Source organism: Helianthus annuus, chromosome 15 (assembly GCF_002127325.2).
Source record: "Helianthus annuus cultivar XRQ/B chromosome 15, HanXRQr2.0-SUNRISE, whole genome shotgun sequence".
Classification (NCBI taxonomy): Eukaryota; Viridiplantae; Streptophyta; class Magnoliopsida; order Asterales; family Asteraceae; genus Helianthus; species Helianthus annuus.
Genome location: NC_035447.2, coordinates 17,185,518 through 17,207,499, shown reverse-complemented (window position 1 = coordinate 17,207,499; position 21,982 = coordinate 17,185,518). Strand labels below are relative to the sequence as shown.

General features: G+C 35.0%; 1 long non-coding RNA gene across 1 annotated transcript; it reads right to left on the bottom strand.

Annotated features, from left to right (window-relative positions):
* Positions 1 to 15,485: 15,485 nt before the first annotated feature.
* Positions 15,486 to 16,168, bottom strand: LOC110909444. The gene is made up of 3 exons (XR_002575368.2): positions 16,051 to 16,168; positions 15,839 to 15,860; positions 15,486 to 15,733 (listed from the first exon to the last, which is right to left on the bottom strand). It is a non-coding gene; the product is annotated as an uncharacterized LOC110909444 (long non-coding RNA).
* Between the last annotated feature and the right edge of the window lie 5,814 nt (positions 16,169 to 21,982).

Below are 21,982 nucleotides of genomic sequence, written 5' to 3'. Positions count from 1 at the left end.
ATTTTTGACTCTTGTAGTCTAACGAGGTACTGCAACATATAAACGAGCCATGAATCCAATACTCCCACAAAACCTATGTACTCGCCAGCAATTTCTTTGCTGACTTTACTTTTTACATATGTTTCAGGTGATATTGCTTGATGTTGCTTGCTAGGAAGTTTGCGTCACATAGGACCTGGACGAGGCCTTAGTGATCTAAAAACAGCAATAAACAATATGTAGTTAGTTTGTTTTGATTTAAAGACAATGTACATTACATAATAATTCAATAAAACAAAACATTTGGTTACCATGGTTGTGAAACAATAATTCTGTTGCAACACTCCCCGACGTTTCCGCCACGGTTTGTTGTTTTAACGTGGTCGGGGTGTGACAGAAGAGTTGGTATCAGAGCCAATGGTTATAGGGAATTAGGTTATTAGTAATGCTTTGACCTAGACTATAACTTTAGGACCCTAACACAAGTTTACTTGTGTTTAGATTTTAAAACAATACCGTCACCTATCCTTAGGTGATAACCACAACGAGAACACAATAACGAATCCGCTTCGAAAATTAATCATCTATCCTTAGATGATTGATTACTAGGTTTTGAACCTTCTATTATAAGGTTTTGAACCCTTCCAGTCTGATTCATCTTTGGCTTTGTGCCTTTCGAGTTTTCAAAATCTCGTCAAAGTTTGGGTTTAAATAATGTGAACACGTGCAAACTGGAAGAGTGAATGCCTGTACCCTGAGTTTTCTGTCTAAGGCTAGAGTGTTCGTACAAATCCGCATTATCGGACCAGTCACTCTTACCTGGGAACTCTTGGGGTGAGTGTTCACTTATAGGCGAGCATGTCTTCACGATACATTATTTTGACCTATTTACTTTGATTTGTTACTGCGTGTCGTTTGTTTGTTCAAGGTAACGAACAAATGATCGCCTTCCTTGTGTGGTGTCGATATTTTCAAATACCTCTTTTGTTCCTCCAATTGTCAACTTCACGCGTTTCCCATGTTTCCTTTTTAGACAATGCCTTCAAGACGCAATATTCAAACCGATGCTCGAACTTATACTGCTGAGGAACTCGCAGCCCTTGTCTCTCAACAAATGGTTGCTGTGCTTCCAGGCATTGTGACCCAAATCCACGAGCTATACAATAACAATAATAACAACAACAATGCACCGTGTAATTTCAAGAATTTCAATTCTGCGAAGCCGCTTAAGTTTTCTGGGTCACAAGGAGCAACCGCACTCCTGCAATGGTTTGAGAGTATCGAGAGCACATTCAGACATGTGCAGTGTCCGAATGCGCGCAAAGTTGAGTTTGCTTCAAGCGTATTTGAGAAGCGAGCTCTTACATGGTGGAACGGAGTAATGCGTGCTAGGGGTGCTGAAGTGGCACTAGCACAAACTTGGGAAGAGCTCCGAGCTCTCATGATGAGAGAGTTCTGTCCCCGACACGAGATTCGAGTGTTGGAGAGAGAATTTGACGATTTGAAACAAATCGGGGGAGAACACCATGCTTATACGGATCGATTTGAGGAGCTTAGTTTGTTGTGTCCCACGATGGTTACCCCGTTGGATAAGGCAATTGAGAGGTATATCGATGGTTTACCCGACTCCATTCAGGACATCCTGACTGGCGTTAATCCTACTACCGTTCGTCAAGCGATCGAGTTGTCTGCTACCCTGACTGAATCTCAAGTCAGGAAGGGTAAACTCACCCGCAAGGGTGATAAAAAGAAGTCAACCGATTCTGAAAAGGGTAAGGGTGAGAAGCAGGATGAGGCATCGAAGAAGTCAAGGAAGCGCAAGGCTTCCCAAAACTTTGCTGTCACCAATCAGACTGCACAGAACCCTCAGAACCCACCGACTCAACCTCCTGCAAAGAAAGCATATGCTGGTACCGCACCTCACTGCACTCGATGTAATGGTCACCATGTTGCCCAACAGGCCTGTAAACAGTGTGCTACGTGTGGTAGGCTTGGGCATTTGGCCAATACTTGTCGTTTTGGTCAAAATCAGGCTGCCCAGGTCCCAGCACAAGCTCAAGGGAACGCTGCGAGATTCCCACCTGGTTCATGCTTCAATTGCGGAGAAATGGGTCATTTTCGCAACAATTGCCCGAGGTTGGTAAATGCGAATGCGAATGTTAATCCAAATCCGAACGCGAACGTGAATGTAAATCCCGCTCGTGGACGAGTGTTTAACATCAACGAGGCGATCGATGATGCAGCTTTAAACAATTAGTATTTTGTATTTCTTCTGGTTGTTATCTTTTAAACATTTAACAGACAATGCGGTTGTTATATAAATAAAATTTGTGGTTTTATTTTAAACTACTGCAATTGCATGAATGTTTGATGCAACCTTGAAATGTCAACACAAAGACGAACTGCTCGTGTGGTTCTGTCATTTCCATGATCACTTGTGATCTTCCCTAAAAACCTTAAACGATCTTTTCGAATGTGTGTCTATTATCGTGAGCTTGATAAACTTACCCACAAGAATCGATATTCAATCACTTGTCCTTCAAAAAAAAACAACGATCTGGTCTAAACGAAGGCTTCTTGAAATGTGAGCTACCGCTTCAATTCAAGCTTAAACTTGAAACAAAAAGGGACGATGGGTTGCTCTATTTTAAAGATCCTCGTGGATGATTCCCTGATTGAATTCTTGTACATCCTAATATGTACAACTCAATAAGGACAAACCGAATTCCTATTAAGATCTTCCTATCTTCATAGTTAGACTCTTGGAAATATTTAAAGTGCCAAATGAAATCCATGGATTGGATTCCTGGTGTACTTTAAATACCCTGGTCCAAAGATAACAAATTAAAGGTCGAATTAATCAATTATGCGATTTTGTGATTATGTGTTTATGTGTTCTCCTTTGTGTTTTGTGCGATCCGATTTTGTTTTCGAAATCCTCATAGAATCTCCCATATCTTCATATGATGGATTCATAGTAGGATATTCAAAGGTACTACCTTAAATCCTTAATGGGCTTCTACGTGGTAGTTAAGACCCTTGGATTATATAAGTGCCATTTCATATTTCGAAAAAGACCCCTTGAGTGGTCTAGTTAAAGATTGATTCAACATCTGGTCAAGAATGATATGTGATATAGCTGGAAAGACTTCTAGGTAGTCTGTTTTAAAAGATCATTTATTGATCTAAAGGACTCAATGATGGTCTAGTCACGCTCATCACAGGTTCGTTCATTTGGTTCCTCCCTACACATTATCAAATACACTGTGTGGACTATGCAAGGAATTACGTAATTATGGACGCGTACATAATTATGAAATTCAGTGCACAGAAACCACAGTAAGATTTATCATGTGTAAGAACTGATAGTGGCAACAATGACGGAATGTGAACGATGTAATGAGGTACGGTGGACGCACCAATGACACTTCATATACTTGTATATAAGTGTCCCTTTTACACTGCAAGCATAATGTTATTAAAGTTACTAGAAGTTCAGAACCCAACCAGTATTGTCTTATCTTTCCGAACTCATGTTTCGAGCTCTCACAAGTTTCCTCTGATTAAATTTCGGGACGAAATTTCCTGAAGTAGGGGAGACTGTGACATCTGTGCCTCCAAGACCATCGAACAAATACCAAATCAATGAAATATTGTATTTCATACTTGGAATTTGTATAAATATGTGTATCGTTTACACATATCAATTCTCGTTCGATTTCAAGCTCTAAATCGCTTTCTGGAAAGTTATACGCAAACTGGTGTGTAAACGCAGTCAGTTTAATGCGACAAACACTCCAGAATAGTGAAATAGGCTTAACATACCTTCAATAACCTTCACATAACTTAGAAATAAGTTTTGGATGGGTTGGTGTGTCGAAAACAAGTTTGTTCAATCGCAGGGACTATTTGTGTCAAACTGCGAAACTATACCGATTCGTATGGTGTCGAACAGTCCAGAACTTGATCATAAGTTAAACATACCATATATAACCTAAAAATGGCTTAGAAATAAGCTTTAATAGGTTCGGTGTGCGAAAACATGCTTATATGATCTTACAGGGACTAAAAGTGTCAAAAACGGCGTAAGTTTGCATTTTCGCGCGTATCTTACGTTCTGGACACATCTGGACACCCAAAATTTTTGTACACACTAAAATATTTTTATTTTAGTGATCGCCATGCAAAAATTCCATTCGTCGCTTAATTTGGATCGATTTTGCGTTCGTTACGACTTCCGTCGTAATTAACCGAACAACGCGATCGTACGACCAAACGAACCGACATCCGAGATATTTTTGAGCATGTTTTGAGTCCCCTATGCTTTAACTTCATTTTAGAGCCTTGAAATGAGGTTAACGGGGTTTAAACGCATCGAAAAAGGCTTTAAACACGTGCAGGGACCATTTCTGCCATTTTTGAAACTTTGCTGAACCTGATACATGGTAGCGTAGCGCGAGCACCTACTGCCTATGCCGTCGCGCTACGCGAGCATCACATCTGGGCAGAAAGTGTGTTTTCAGCAACAGTTTGTAAATTCAGGGGCCAATCTTGCAATTTCTTTGTGTGGTAACCAAGTTACCACCTCTCCAAGGCTTTGCACCTGCTCCTAACACTTGTATGGATGAGATTTATTGCTTAATGGCTAAACAATCCACTTGTGATGATCTTGTTCATCACCAACAAGTATAAATAGCCAAGCCATCCATTGTTTCATTTGCTCATTCCTCATTTCCTCCCTTCTTATCTGCTTTGGAAGCTCTCTCAACTGATTTGGGACTTGTCTTCTTTGTAGAAAAGATAGCAAGGACTATTGTGAGCCTTCTTTCATTCTTTTTCTTGCTTTTTCCTTATGTAGTGCAGAAAGTCAAACAGTTTGGCCAACAGTTTGACTTTCGGTTTTGACCATCAATTGCTCAAGTCAAAGTTCAATTGAACTTTGACACGTGATTGTAATCACGATAGTTATAATCCTTCGCGATTATAACCGCTGATTACCACGTTATCTAGTTGTAGTGTCGAGTCAAAGTTTCGGTCAAAATGCGTTTTAGCACGCATTTTGCAACGGAACTACTTTAGGGTATCAAAACACTTTGTTTTGATACCAAATCAGTAGGTTAGACATGTTTTAACATGTCTAACTCGACACTATTAGTTTGTGCTTGTTTAGGGTCGTAAGATAGGCGGTCTAAACAACCGCTTATACTTCCGAACCCGACCCGTTTGGTCGATCTTTGGATCCGACCAAGCTTAGTTAGTGATCATAATTACATAGGGAATAACCACTGAGGTTATACCTTATGATCACGTAGGATCGGTTAGTCATTTGCTAGTTAGCTTGTATGCCCATAGGAAATGACCAAAATGTCCTTTTGAAGCTAAAATCCGTAATTTGACTATGTGAACATATTTTTGACTTGTAATCTGATTTAGTAACATGTTTAGGGATAATTGGGCATGTAAGACTTGGCATAGCACATAGATTACCGTCCGATCATAGTTATACGCTAACGACGCATTATAGTGGATTATGTTACCATAATGGGTCGAAACGGGTTAAAAGCACTTAGGTAGGCCTTTCAATCAGAATGTTGGGACTATTAAATCATACCATATGAGTTTAATTACTCATTTGATTTATAGAACCTCATTCTATCCTATCTCCCGATTTAGGTGTCGATTTATTTATCTAGCAATCCGATACTAGGTACCACTTGATTCCTTGATTGCCCGTGCATCGATAGTTCACAAAATCAAGGATACCCTACAATCTCAAGTGAGTACATAGTTCCCCTATTTTACTGTTTTCAATTGTTTTGGGGTGAATCATATGTACAAAACGATTTTCAAGGTTTAAACGATGATTTCAAAAACGATTAAGATGGTTTATACAAAACTAATAACGATTTCAATAAGGTGAACAAGACTTGTTGGTTGTATTTACATAACAAATGACATTCATTAGCTCTGATCAAGCCGACCAGTATTAGGTTATGGTACCATAGGATCTGACAAATCCCGTTATCAGACGACACCCATGGTTATGTGTGGGGGTTATGTAGGTAACGACTGAACCTGATGATTGTTAACTTACCCTTTGGTGGTTTGTTAATACGAAACGAGAAACGAGTTAAACGAGTCACGAAGGTTTGAATGTTGTTAACGAGACGACCAAAAGTATTTTTCACTATTAAAACGAATACGATTTTGGGTCGAGTTAAACGATTTGAAACGAGATACACGATTTGAAACGAGATAAACGAATTAAACGATTGGCTTTGGGTAGTGATTAGATAATGGAACGAGTGTAGTATGCTAGAATCATGGTAGATACGCCGCTGGTACTTCTTATATATAAGTGATTCTATCATATTACATTGCGTGTCATTATTTAGTTCACTTGGGAAAACGATTTGAAACGATATCACACAACGAGGTTTTCGAAACGATATAAACCATACGAGTTTTATTAACGAGCTTTTACGAGATGTTTCCAAATTATTTTACTAAAACAAATGTTTTTGGGTTAAGACTCATGGCTACGAGATTTTATAAACTATAACCAATTTGATTTGAGTTGGTTAATTATGTTGCAATACACTTTTCAAAACGAGGTTTGTATTTTTGACTCTTGTAGTCTAACGAGGTACTGCAACATATAAACGAGCCATGAATCCAATACTCCCACAAAACCTATGTACTCGCCAGCAATTTCTTTGCTGACTTTACTTTTTACATATGTTTCAGGTGATATTGCTTGATGTTGCTTGCTAGGAAGTTTGCGTCACATAGGACCTGGACGAGGCCTTAGTGATCTAAAAACAGCAATAAACAATATGTAGTTAGTTTGTTTTGATTTAAAGACAATGTACATTACATAATAATTCAATAAAACAAAACATTTGGTTACCATGGTTGTGAAACAATAATTCTGTTGCAACACTCCCCGACGTTTCCGCCACGGTTTGTTGTTTTAACGTGGTCGGGGTGTGACACAAACCAACCATTAGTAAGATCGAATGATAAATTTGATAGAAAAAAAATACGTAAGATGGAATAGTTATGATTAACAATGACTAAATTAACCATCTTATGAAATATGATGATAGTTTGACGCCTAACAAGCTAGGTGGAAGCTTGTGGATAAAGCGGGTCAAACGAAGCGCGTACGGAAAGAAAAGCGTGGCATGGATGCAAGGTAAGTATAGCTTACACTAGTCATATAGTTTAGAATGTCCTTTTGTTGTTTTGATTTCGAACAAGACAAATGGGAAATTGAGATATGGTGTTTCCGGCGTGTAGTCGTACGGAACAAGATAACCAATAAGGGTAAAAATTGAAATTTGGACACTTGTTGACAATAATTATCGGTTTTTGAAAGATACATATTTCGTAAGCCTTAATAGGCCAAAAAGTGTTAAGAGGTGAATTATAGTTAAAACGACCGTGCGGTGTAAATTGGAACGAGTCGTGTAGACGAGATGGCAATAAGCTTTATCTCGCCAATATCATCGGTCATTTAGACCAACGGGTCAAAAGGTGAAAATATCACTTTTTGACAATATCGACTAATGGTTTGATGAGTTGTTTGATTTCAGAAATAAATATTGAGTGGATATTTACATCGCTATTACTTAGTAGATATCGAGGCAAGGTACTTAAATGGGTCAATGTAATGATCCGAGCTAGGTACGCATAATAAGATAACTCTCATTTAAATGTAAGACTAATGAGAGTTAAACGAAGTCTAGAATAAGTTTTTGATTACCCTAATAGGTAAACCAAATGTTACGGACGATGGTCATTATATTTGGAAGGCCTAGTGCCCTTTCAAATAAAATCATAGTTAAAAGATCGATGTTTGGGTTAAACAAGTAACTAAAAGTCATTCGTCGTAAATGAAGGACTGATGTTGACCAAAACGCCCTTGTAGGCTAAATTGAACAAACAACCCTTAAAGGTTGTTTGGAAACGAGTTTTACAATTAGATAATTACTTAGGATGAGTATAGAAGTTGAAGGATGTAAAACGTTAGTCAAATGGCTCTATTTGAGTCTTGCCGTAAAATAACGATTTGAAGGGTAAATTTTGCCACTAACGGTACTTTACCCGTCTTTCAGTATTAACGGAGTTTGATTATCAAACCCGTTTTCGGGGTGTTACACCTTTAGCCCCACAGATACTACACTTGGTGTGGGTGTCCAAATAGCACCTATTAAACCACTTGGGATTCTGCTTCAGTAAGGCCTCTACATCAGGATTGATTGCTTTCATGTCTTCAATGGATTGCAGATAGTCAGCTTCACAATAAGCCCTAGCTGTTTTCTAGAACAACTCCTTCAGCTCCTCATATTTGAATGTTTTGTGCCAATTTGCATAGATGTGCCTTGCACAATTTCTATGCTCTGCATAGGGCTACACACATGAAACAGAATTTAACAGGCCTTGCCAAACCAATTAAACATAAGTAATGAATAACTAAACAACTGATTTAGGAAGACAGAAGAAATGAACAACCTTTTGCTAGTCAGATATGAATGTCCATGATGCCCCACCATCAGTTACTTCTAAACAATGCATTAGCTCATCCATGAACCATTCCCAACTGTCATTATTTTCTACTTCAACAACTGCCCATGCCAAGGGATACATTTGCTCATTACCATCCCTCCCAACAGCAGTTAACAACATTCCTCCAAGGAAGGTCTTTAGAAAACACCCATCTAAGCACAACACCTTCTTGCATCCAGCTAGAAACCCTTTTTAAGACCATCAAAACATACAAACAGTCTGAAGAATGCTTCACATGTGGCCTCTGGATTAAGATTAATGAAACCTGGTGGAGCAGTTTCTAACTTGAAAGTTGATGTTGGATTTGCTTTCCTTAATACATCTAGATATGAACCAATCTTACTATATTGATCTCTCATTGATCCATGAAGCTTCTTATGTGCAGATTTCTTAGGCTTATAAGCCAACCACTTGGTTATAGTCACCTTGTACTTTTACTTGACAACATATATGATTTCCTTAGCAGACGAGTGTGGTTTGGCCTTAAATAAAGGTAGGAACTCATCACCTATAAACTTAGCAGTTAGTTTCATGTTCTTTATCATGTTCTTTTGGCAAGTGTGATTGTTTTTCACACTTTTAATCACGTAACACTCTTTCCCTGTGTGCATTGAACAAAACAGATAGAAAGGACACCCTGCTACACACTTGACTACTACACGACCTTCTTATTTCCTATCACTCTTTGCTATGAATAGATTCCTGCCATTAAACACAGCATATCTTCTAACTGCCTCCTTAAAAGAATCCCTTGAAGCAAACCTTGTCCAACTTTCCAAACAAAATTCTTCCGGTTAGTGTGTGGACTTACATTAGGAGTACATTCTTTAAACTTTTTACCTCTGACATCATCTTCTTCACTATCACTTGGTGTGGCAATGTCACCATCGGATTCTTCATAACTATTGTATCCTTCTACATGTGCACAATCTGCATCAATAGATTCATACAAATTTTCCTTCTTTTTCATTAGTTTTTAGACACTCTTCAAGTATCTTTTTTGTGGCTGCCACTTCATCCTTGCTAGCTTGTTTAATTGCATCTTGTGACTGTCTCCATTCAACATCCTCTCTTTCTGAATCTAAGCAAATCAATTCATCCTGAACCACATCCTCATCAGAAATACCATCCTCATCATCAGAACTGGACTCTTATGTCCCAACTGATTCAAGACTGTAATTACTGTCTTCACTATCTTGACCAAAGACTTCTTCCTCTACAACTTGTTTAACGATTGGTTCTACCTCAGCCCCCTCTTTAACAGTTGTCTCCTTATCTATATCAAATGCCCATGCAACGAGTACTAGTTCTTCCACAACCTGTTTAACACTTGGTTCTACAACATCCACACCCGATGTACATCCAGATCTAGGGACTTCAGGAGTTGTAAAACTTTTACCAGATGCACTGCCCAGTTTCACATGTATTACTTTTTTTTGGGCTTGGGTACTAGTTTTTTTGGGTTGGGCTTGTTGTTTAATGGGTTGGGAACTAGACTTGGGTTTTGGTTTAATGGGCTGGGAACTGGACTAGGCATGTGGTTTACTGGGTTGGGAACAGTAGTGGGCCTTATGTTCAGACATTAGTGGGCTATGTTGAACGAACACTTCCATGAATGGTTCAGTCCAACTTTTAACCTTTATTGCGAGTTCCAGAACATCTTTATCATCCCCAAACAGTTTAAATTCACCAATATCTACATCCATCCCGTACATATAAAAATCCCTACTTTGTACTGGTTGGTTTCCATGGCATACTTTACTAGCTCAAAGTATGCGAGATGGTCAAAATCCATTACCAACACCTTAGATTCACCTCCAATATACTGAGGTTGATCAAAAGAAAAGTCTAAGGAACCACCATACCAAAGCATAACATGGATACATCCAACATTTAAATCAGTGTGTAAAATCACAATGCAATCAACCCTAACATAAACCTTACCTCTGCGTTGTCTGAATTTTGGTTGCAATCATCAACTAACAGGGTCTTAGGGCTCGATCGCCATCATTGCAGTGAACTTGGGGTTTTAGATGAAATGCAACTGAATTAGGGGTTTTATTAATAATACAGAGGTTATTTAATAGGTGAGTCCACGTAGGCTGTCCACCTCATCATCCCCGTGACACGTAGGATTAAAAAAAGAAACTCAGTTAGTGATTATTTAACGAAGGGGTGACAGTGCCACCTAAATGTTAAGTAGAGGATGGTGGGAGCCAAATTGAAAGTTGGGAGTGGCATTGGCCAATTTTGCTTAGTTTAGGGTGATAAAATCCATTTCCCCAAAAAAGAAATACATAGGACATTCCATTATTAACTTCTAAGGTAATCATATGTGACTTCAATCCACGCATCAACTACAAAAAACTAGTGAATAAATCTAAGTTAAATAGAAATAATTTATTTAGAAAATACACATGTAATTAATGTGTTAATTGAATATAAAAAATAATGAACAATAAACTACAAATAAAATAAACCAATGCGTGCTTGAGTCTCTAGCCCAAAGGAGTGAGACAGAATGAAGGCGAGACCTAACCACTCATAGCCATGAGTAAATGGTCAGCCACTAGATCCACAATATGCTTGCTTGCTTGATTGAATTGAATAATACAAATAAACCAAATAAACAAGTGACAAATAGCACATAATCTACACAACGAATTTGCATGCTTGATAAGCGAATAAAATGAATATGTAATTTGTATGACTCGTTGATACACCTCAAAATTTTTTAGAGTAAAAAGGGGAATGATTTACTCACTATTTGTGAAGATATTCCACAAGAGATACCGCATGAGAGAATGAATAATCTAAACAACAAAATTACCCTAAAATATACAAATAATAACAATATTTTAAATAAACAGAACGATATAATGAGACTAAGGATTCAAGTTCTTTAATTTGAGGAATTTTTGGTAAAACAATATTAGATATATAATTTCCTAATACAATATATATATATATATATATATATATATCTTAAATGGTTATATAAATAAATATAGCTTGGTTGGAATTATTGTTTCAACATAAAATTAATTAGGTGATTATATTTTTTTGTTAGTCTTGCATTTTAATATTATATTTCCAACAAAACTAATAAGTAGATACACAAATTCCTAAATAATTAATTAGAAAAATTTATAAGTCCATACTTGAATTAATATGTTTTTATAGGAATTATTTAAGAAATAATAACTTAAAATTACATAACTTTTTGTGAGTACTATATCTAAATAATTATAATTAGTCATCTAATTAATTTTGCTAACTAGATGACTATAATCATTTTATGTGGAACATTGTTTTTATCCAACATGGTTATATTATTGTAACAATAAAATTAGTCATATTTATAAAAGGATAGAAATGGTTTTATAAATTATAAAATCTCCATATTATGAACACTTACAAATTTAAATGTGAAATTTTATAAAAATTCCACAACTAAATTAACCACGGAAAAATCAAAACATATAACTTGTGAAACAATATTTTGATTAATTAGTATTTTACTATAATTTTCTAAGCTAATATATAATGTTTAATCATCTAATAAATCTAAACAATATCTAAAAATCCCCAAATTTCTAAAACCTAATCAAATATGTAAACCATCAGTTTCGTATGTTCAATTTCATCAAAACACAATTCTAGATTAAAAAGCCCCAAATTTCAAAGTTCAAGAACCCTAGAATCACAATAATCTAAATTCGAATTTGTTTGCCCTCCATCACAAAAATAGATAGGGGGCTTTTGTAGAGCATGAACAAGTAAGCAGAATGGAATCAAGAATCACCTGAATTGGTTGAGGATTGAGGGAGAAATCTTAGAGAGAAGTTATAAGCCCTAGCTTTGATCTTCACTAGAATTCATGCGATTGAAGGACTATGAACTATAATTTGTGATGGGGAATGATGTAAAAAGCCTAGAGAATTTGTTTGGTATAAAGTTTATAGCTTAACGTGATCGAATTTGATGAAAACTGATCTGTGTTCTTGAAGTCTTTAATGTATATCAATTTGGTTTTTAATTAGATTAATTTAGAGTTATAGGAGACGATTTAATGGTATTGCTCTTAATTTTCCATGAAACTGGTTCATTTGAGACTAAAAGAAAGTCAATCTGTCGTGTATAATCGAGAAACGAAATGGGTCGGGTCAGAGCCGGGGCTGGTTCGCGATCAGGTGGAGGTGAAGGGTGGTTGAATGGCACGTGGGAAACAGGAGAAAGGTCGAGTGGGTGGGCGCGTGTAGGCGCGTGGGGCAGGGGGAAAGTTTGGGTTATTTTCACTTTAGGCCCCTCTACTTCTTTAAGTATCTTAACAATTAATTCTAACTTGGTTAGTTCTTTTCTTTTATAATTCTAACGAGACTCACTAACTGAAAGTGTATTATAAAAATAATGTTTTTAATCCAATATTAATTAAATGAATATGTATAATATTAAAACATAAAAATAACAAAAATTCTTATTTTTTATTCATTTTGGTTTGGATCTGGTTTATAAAATGACTCGGGTTTCTAGGATCTATTTTTGGTTGATGTTACAAATACGGCAATGGGTTGCCTAATGGGTAACGGGTTATTGTTGTGGTTTTTTTATGGCACTTAGATTTCTATTTGAAATGGGCTTCCTAATGGGTAAAATGACGTATAGTTGTTGTTTAAATTTATTTGTTGGGTTTAATTTCTGAATTATATATATATATATATATATATATATATATATATATATATATATATAGGATAATGTTACACAAGAAACCCTTTATTTTTAGAAAACTTTGAAAACTCATTGCATGGTCCATATTACGCCACGTGTCAGCCATTAACATACTCCTACTTTTTCTTTAAGGGTATATGTGTAATTTTGCATATATTCTCAAAGATATTTTCCTCCATTTGTCCTGTCATGTCCCATCATGTTTTCAACCCATCATATACCTTTACTTTTTACATTTAAATAAAGATTTTATTTTTCATAAAGTCATTCTTCTTCATTGAGATCTAGTTCCACCATTGTTGAACCATGGAGCATCCTCCAACATCTGATCTGAAATAACATTAGTGAGATTGAGATTGAGATCGAAGATGAAGGAAATGTTCCAGGTTTGTACAAGCATGTGTTCTTTTTGTACCAGAAAGAGTCTTGTTGTGTTGTTTCTCTTCGTTTTGTACAAGCATGGAGATACATTTAGAGTCAGTAATGGTCATGTAGGCGATTTATTAAAGTGATTCAAGTAAATGTTCCAGATTGTATCACCAGATAAATGTTCTAGATTGTATGATTAATGGATTCTTTCAACGAAGTAATGTTCCTGAGGTTGCTTTATAAATGTTCATGAAGTATCTTCGACCCAGATTTTGTCATGATATTGTGCGCGTTTATGTCTTTCTCTTCACTTTGTCGCTAGTTCATGTTGTTTTCGATGTAGTTCAGCGATACACATGTTGCTTCCCTAAACGTCGGGTATTCTAAAATGCCTCGTCATGGTTCTGGATTTAATCAACTGCCCTTTGATTCTTCTGGGTTTAGGGAAATTCCTGATGGTTGTCTTTTTGTCTTTTTTCTATTTTCTTTTTAAAGCTTGTACCAAAATATATGTTACACTTTATACTGCTAGACATAGCAATTTCGAAGAAAATATTTCCACTTATCATGTGTCTTAACACATGATCGGTTTTTTTTTGAAGTCTAATCATTGGCACATCGTTTTTTAGAAACCAACTAGTTGTACACCCTCTACGTTTTAAACGATACCATCCTCTACGTTTAGAAACCCTCTACGTTTTAAACGTTTTAAACGATACCATCGTTTTTTAGAAACCAACAAATTACGGGAGTAACATGCATGTGATTAAATGTGACATGTTAGTACATATACAGCCTAACACATGTTGTACACCCTCTACGTTTTAAACGATACCATCCACTTGATATAAAAGTGCACAACTTGATGGTTTCAATTTATTTATTCCCAATATGGTTCGCAATATTTGACACTTGCTGACATGTTAAAAAACGTTATATATCATATGTTCCGGATGTTAACGACAACAAATGTGAAAACAAACGCTGACATAAACGTAACACATGTTAATGAAAACAAATGTGACTGACCTTACATGTACACTAACACATGTTAGTATCTGACCAAGGGCAGTCATTTTTCGGTCTTAGAGAAACAAACCTGATATTTTTTGGATTCAACAACACACTTGTAAAACATGTAACAAAAAACAAGTGATTAGGAAACCCCAACAATAATAACGAATCCAAAAAACCGTTTAAGAATTATACACACCTGTTTACAACATAGTGTCACCATCGAATTATACACACAAGGGTTTTAAAAATTTATTCCCAACCTACCTATAAATGTGTTACCATGCGTGATCCGCTAATCATAATGCACGTTTACATGCCATCATCTTGCTGGATGCACATGTTAACACACGTTATATTTCGTGTTATAGTCTGAACATCTGGCTATGAATGTGTTAATATTTATGAGTTAACGACTTAACGGTTATCTTATCTTTTTGTTTATTAGGACGGTGATGGATTCAAGGGAAATAAGATCCAATTGCCGAGACCGTTGGTTTTAACACATGTTATATATTCCAAAATCTGCACAACAAATGACCCGTTTCATATTATGTTAAGGTCCTAAAGTTAAAGTTATACAAAGATTATAACAGAGTCTTAACACATGTTATATATTCCAAAATCTGTATATTCCAAAAATTACCGGTACATGTGATACCATAAATGGCTCGTTTAATATTACACGTTACATACTAACTTGTACATGTAATACTTGTACAAGTATTACGCTCGGTATCCACATTATCAGATATTTTTAAACATCAATAAAAATAAAATAGTTATTACTTGTTTTTTTTAATTAACAAGGATAACACACGTTATATATTATTCTATCAGGGGCTTAACACATGTTATATATGAACACATGTCTGGTTACATCATGCTGTTCTGTTACAGCATGAACGAAAACTTGTTACAGCATGAAAACTTCTTTATGGATCTGTTACAGCATGAACCACTAACACATGTTATAAACGAATGAAAACTTCTTTCCCAAAAGATTTGACTTGTTCAATATCCCCGCATCCATCCAGCTTGTCAATTGAATATCTTTATGGATATGTTTCTGTAAATCAACACACGTTATATATTATTCTAACAGGTGCTTAACACATGTTATGGGTCTGTTTCTGTAAATCAAACAACCCAACAAAAAAAAAAAAACACTTACTGTTCAGATCAAAAGGCTAAACCTGCAACCAAACCAACAAAAAAAACAATTATTGTTAAGATCAAAATCCCCAAACAAGCAACCAAACCAACAAAAAATCCCGTTCAAAAATCTCATCCTAAAGTTTTCGATTTATTTAAAATACATGAACATTAACCATTACTAGATCTTGATTGAAGACAAAGGAGAGGAGAGAGAGAGAGAACATTAACCATTACTAGATCTTGACTCCGACGACGTTTCGAACTCCAGCGTCACCAACCACCAAAAAAAACTCGTTCAAAAAAAATCATATTAATAATCATTTCAACAAAAAATCAAGTGTGAAATGATATTTCAAGAACACTTACCGGATCTATAACCGTCCGATGAACACGAAGAAGATCTTCAAACCTTCTTCTCACACACACACTCGTGCGTGTGTCATCGTTCTCTCTCTAAAACAACATACTTCAAACTTCTTCTCTCTCACACACTTGTATGTGTGTTCTTGGTGTTATAGATGAACATGATGAAGATTGTTGTTTCTCTCTCTAAAACAACAATCTTCAAACATTTTTTCTTTCATACGATTTAGATCTGAACTTGAAGATAGAAACTTGTGTTTAGTGTTCATCATGTTCTTGATTGAAGAGAGAGGAGAGAGGTGAGAGGAGAGAGAGATAACATGTGTGTAAGAGAAATAAAGTTGATGTGTGTAAGAGAAAAGTCAGAATTTTGAATGCCTTAAATGCCCTTTCTCCTTTACTAATATGTATTATAAGATTTCTTTTAAATATAATTCTTACCAAAATTATGAGAGCCTTTGATCAAGTTAGATGAAAGGTAATCAATGGTTCACAATGGGTTTCCATAGGTTTCTAAAAAAGATAGGGTTTCTTATATAACCAAGCCCTATATATATATATATATATATGTGTGTGTGTGTGTGTGTGTGTATGTGTGTGTATGTGTGTGAAGGTTTGTTTACAAACGACATTTCTTCTACAAAGTATAAGAGAAGTCTATGACGGCATTATGTTTTAAATTTTAGGCATGGTATCATACAGAAAAATACTAAACATAAAAATTTAAACACAACTAAATGTATTCTAAATAGAAATCTAAAATACCATGTGACGAAAGTTAACCAGTGTGTTATAAATTTAATGGCTAGAATACATTTGATTGTGTTTTAAATTGTTACATTTAGTGTTTTTTATATAACACTGTGCAAAAAGAATTTATAATATGGTGCCCAAAACTTAAAACACAATACCTACATAAACTTCTCGCACTTTGTAGGAAAAATGCATTTTGTAGACTAACCCTACCCTATATATGTGTATATACAGACACACACAATTTTTATAATTTCAAGCCCCCTGAGAGAGTCAGCCCTCGGTTGTCATTCGCGTCACCCCTGTAGGTCCCCTCGAACACCCAAGGCTCCTAGGTGACAAAAATAATCATACTATTGAAACTATTGAACGAACATGTACTTCCCACATGCTTATAACTCGTATCAATATTTATTTACATTTCTTTCTGATCTTAAGTGACTCTCTAAATAACCAAAATGGCTTGATAACACCAAAGTCACCAACATATTGTTAATCAATTACGTATATAGATAACGGAAAACATGATAAAGTATGTGAACCTGTTAAAGTATAGAGACCGGTAACAACAACTGATATTGATGTAGACAACATCCTTGTCAGATTGGTCGAGTTCCCATTTAGAGTGTACAGTTAGGATGGTGATTATGTGTTCTTGAGAATAGGGTTTGGGAGAGTGAGAGAGAGAGAGAGAGAGAGAGTAGGGAGGATGATTTTAGTGAAGTTAATGATGTTAATGTGTTAACCTTTATCTCTCTAATAATCTCCCTTATATACACCCAAGGGGAAACCCTTTAATATATGTAATCATACATTCTCTCACTTGGACAATAATAATTTATTATGAGCATTAGATAACCTGATTAGAAGTTATTACTCATTTAGCTTTAAATCATAATCGTAGCAGAGAAATACAATTGTTAAGTCAGTATACAATGCAGGACCCCATTATTCATACTACAACACCAAATTTAAAGCCTAATTCGGTTGGGATCAAATTTACAAATAAGCCATTTAAATGTTTGATTTGTATAATAATTTGTCTATATGTCATTATGCATGCAGAACATTTATAGAGACATACAAAATCAAAATTAAGGAAATTTCATTAATCAAAATATAAGTAAGTACACTAAAAATATAAATATTATAAATACATGTTAATATATATCTCATATTAAAGAATATATTTCATTTCTATAATATCTATACTTTTTAAGTCTACATGACTAATAACTAAAAATATATATATTATAAATACATGTTTATATATATCTCATATTAATTATTTAAATACCAGTTATAGATTATAGATGTATATTTTTAAACTTTATAATTTAATTAATATTAATTAATTTTGTTCCTAGTGTGTTATAAATAAAATATTTTTTGTTTATTGTGTATTTATTAGTTATAAAATTGTTAATTTTAAAATCATCATAGTTATATCGGAGAATGCAACTAAATATCAAGTTTCGAATGTGAATAAAATAAAGTCTTAAATTAATTATATAATCCATCGAGACATAATTTTTTTCATCAATATTTAAATATATAATTCCGAATGTAATAAAATCAATTATCGAAATTATTCGAGATTTTATTAGTAGTGATTTATAACATACTACAAATAAAAAAATATCTTTGGTAACTATGATAATTGAGGTGATTTTAAAATTGGAATACTTTTTTACGCTAAAGGAAAACTTATTTAAACCATCTACATTTTCATACTCCATCTTATTGTTATAAGTCAAACAAACACATCCTCTATAAGTTATCAAGAACATGTATGCTACTTACAATTGACTCGTTTTATTGTGAGTCAATCATAAAAGCAGGTTAGTTACTTCCTATATTCTTATTATTTGTTTCTATTGTTATAAGAGTGTGTAGTTTTATCTTCGTATACTAATCAATTATTAAAGAATTGTACCTATTAGTTAACGATGAATCTCTTTACACTTTGATTAAAGAATGGATCTTCTTCTTCTTTATTCAGTTACCTCAATCACATTTTCAATGATGTCTGGAGTCTAGAGGTAGATACTATCCATGTATGTTTTGATTTTTCTTGATAAAAAAATTTGTATTTTAATCTTCTTATTGACTTGGGCCAAACAAATAGTTGTATAGGTATAATTTGATGATTTAAATCACTTTAATTACTCTATTGCACACTTGATATAAGGATAACTTGACTTATGAGGTCAATTATAGTGCAGTGATGCTTTGAAAAGTCCGACACTTTATTAAAGATTCAATATATCAACAAATTGACTTCTTGAGTTAGAACATAGCATTATGGTGTCTTAAAAAGTCAATGTGTCTATTATAAACTCAATATGGGTACAATTTGACTACTGAAGTCAAACATAATGGTATTTAGATTATTTTGATGTTTTCTGATACAACTTGCCAAGAGAATAGAGGATGTACTTGAGCAAGCTTTTCAATGTTGTTGCCCCTTAAAACATCATTCAAAGTTATAAAAATTGATCGAATATTGAAAAGTGAACAAGTATATCTGTTATATTCAGACTGGTCAACTCCTAGACTTGGAAGCAACAGTCCTACATGACGATTATTCCGCATTTTCTTTATCAGCAAAAATTATCCTTGGTGAACTTTCCTCAAGCTCATCACTCAAAACGTGACAATTATCAATACATTTGTAAGAAGGATTTTCTTTATACAACCCGTGTAACACACATGAACTTAAACTAGTTGAATAATAAAATAAAAATTCTATATATCCAAGTTTGTATGTATTGATTTCAACTTTCGCATAAACAAATCTACTAAAATACTATTTTATTGAAATCATTAATTGCTTTATTCACCATTTGATGAATGTGGGACCAACAAGTGGTACCAGGGCCATCTAAATAAAGTTGCTATTCAAGATCATTTTAATACTATGTTTTACAGAAACCATACTTTTCAAAATTTAAAACTTTGATTAAATAAGTACTTGTTTCTTTGTTTTATCAATATGGCAAACACGCAACCTTGGAATAGTAGCTTAATGGTTGGTTTGATTGCAAAACCACATCTCCTAGTGAGAGATGAGTACTCTCAATGGAAAATAAGGATGACATGTTTTCTTAACAACCTTGACAAAGACTATGTAAAGAAAATGACCCTTATATTCCAATAATAGAACTACCAGGTATCGTAACAACCGACTCTACCCCAGGGGTTCCAGTAAGCCGAGTCCCCAAAGATAGAGCACGTTGGAACGAACATGACCTAGCCTTGATGGAGATAGATGAGAAAGCCAAATCCCTTCCGATCATGGCTTTACAAAATGACATATGTTTCCCAGGTAGATTCATGTGAAACTGCCAAAGAAATATGGGATACTTTGGCTAACCTGTTTGATGGTGGAGAGCACATGCAAAAAAACGATGCTCAAAGGTCATATATGAATATGAATCTTCTCGCCACCTGCTAGGTGAGACTCTAATGGAGACATAAAATAGGTTTAATCAATCTTCAACAGAATTAGAAAATTTAATTTTAGTATAGCTAATGAACAAAGAAATGTCAAAGTTGTAGGAAATAGGTTCACCTTTTGTAAAATATAATTACAAAATATATCATAGCGAGACTCTCGTTATTCGTAGGAAATATCATTGTACAATAGCGGTTGCAATAACTAAATAAAAGAATATAAATATAATTATATATACCAATCTTGATTCAAGCCGCATCTCTGGTGGGTCCTTCACGCGCACTTGATAGCATCCTAGACTCGAGTATTCATCATCTTGAGTCTTGAAAAATACTCATTGACTGCAACAAAGAGCACACTAAAACGTTGACGATTTTGGTTGAGGCACGTGTTCAACACGCTTCCCTTAAAACAGATTTCGCGCCTCTACTAAAGATGACGCGTCTGTCTCCCAGGGTACAACAGCCGAAGCAGTCTGTACTACCGGAGATGGCTCACCGGCCCAAGGTTACATCTGGTAATTGTAGTGTTTGAACTCATGTGGTGGAAACAAGTAGAGAGTACTCATCTCTCTAGTTGGTGTTCAAGTGTTCATACTACTTCTAGTATTCTTCGTGTATTAAGCAATACCCTATTCTTGTTGTCATAAAAAAAAAACACATAGCCTACTATTTGAACAAGACTAGTGAAAGGATTCACTTAATTATACACTTAATTAGTCACTTAATTAGAGACTTAAAAACTCTAATAAAACTAATTAAATACTCAAGAGTTACTCTTTTATTTACCACATGAATATTCTAATTAATATTTATAATTTCATTAAATTATAAATATATTTAATATCCATTCACCAAATTTCCAACAATCCCCCACATGAATGGAGATCATTCAAAACACTTAAAATTTCCAATGTAACCTCGATAGTTGAGTTTTGCATACGATAGGTAGGTGTTACCCTTTGAACCTTCGCTCATGAAATGCACTTAGCCCACTAGCTCTGAGTAGATCTCGATGTCTTTGAACTTGTCTGCCGTTTGTGTAGACGACAATACACTTCACACAAGACTCTCCCTAGCCGGGTTATCTCCTCATAGTCGTGTCCAATAATGGTCGTGGAACACTTTCCTGGTTCTGCGAGAGCTCTAGGAATTGTGCCCTCAATTCCATTCGAAGCGACCCCACTTCTCTCTAACATAGGTGATTCTCCTTAGATCATTAAAAGCATTGTGGTTATCATGATCTATCCAAATCATTTACCACATATTATACTTAGCCTCACACTTGTCACTTTTAGGAATGGACTAGGAAGTTTATTAATCTTTATAATAAACTACCTTATTAAATGCATAGGGTTATTCCCCCACAGTGACCTCGCTTATTCATACAATTAGGTTTTCCTATTGAACTCAATTCTTGGGATCTCCAGTCTAGTAAGTTAGGTTTCCATCATATGAACTTCATTTTTCAAGGGCTTCAGTCCCATTCCACAACTTGATCTCTAATAAACCCTCAGGTTGTTGGATCCATAACATTAGCAAATACCTTTGCGTATTTGAGATCAGTTGTCATGATGTGTTATTAACT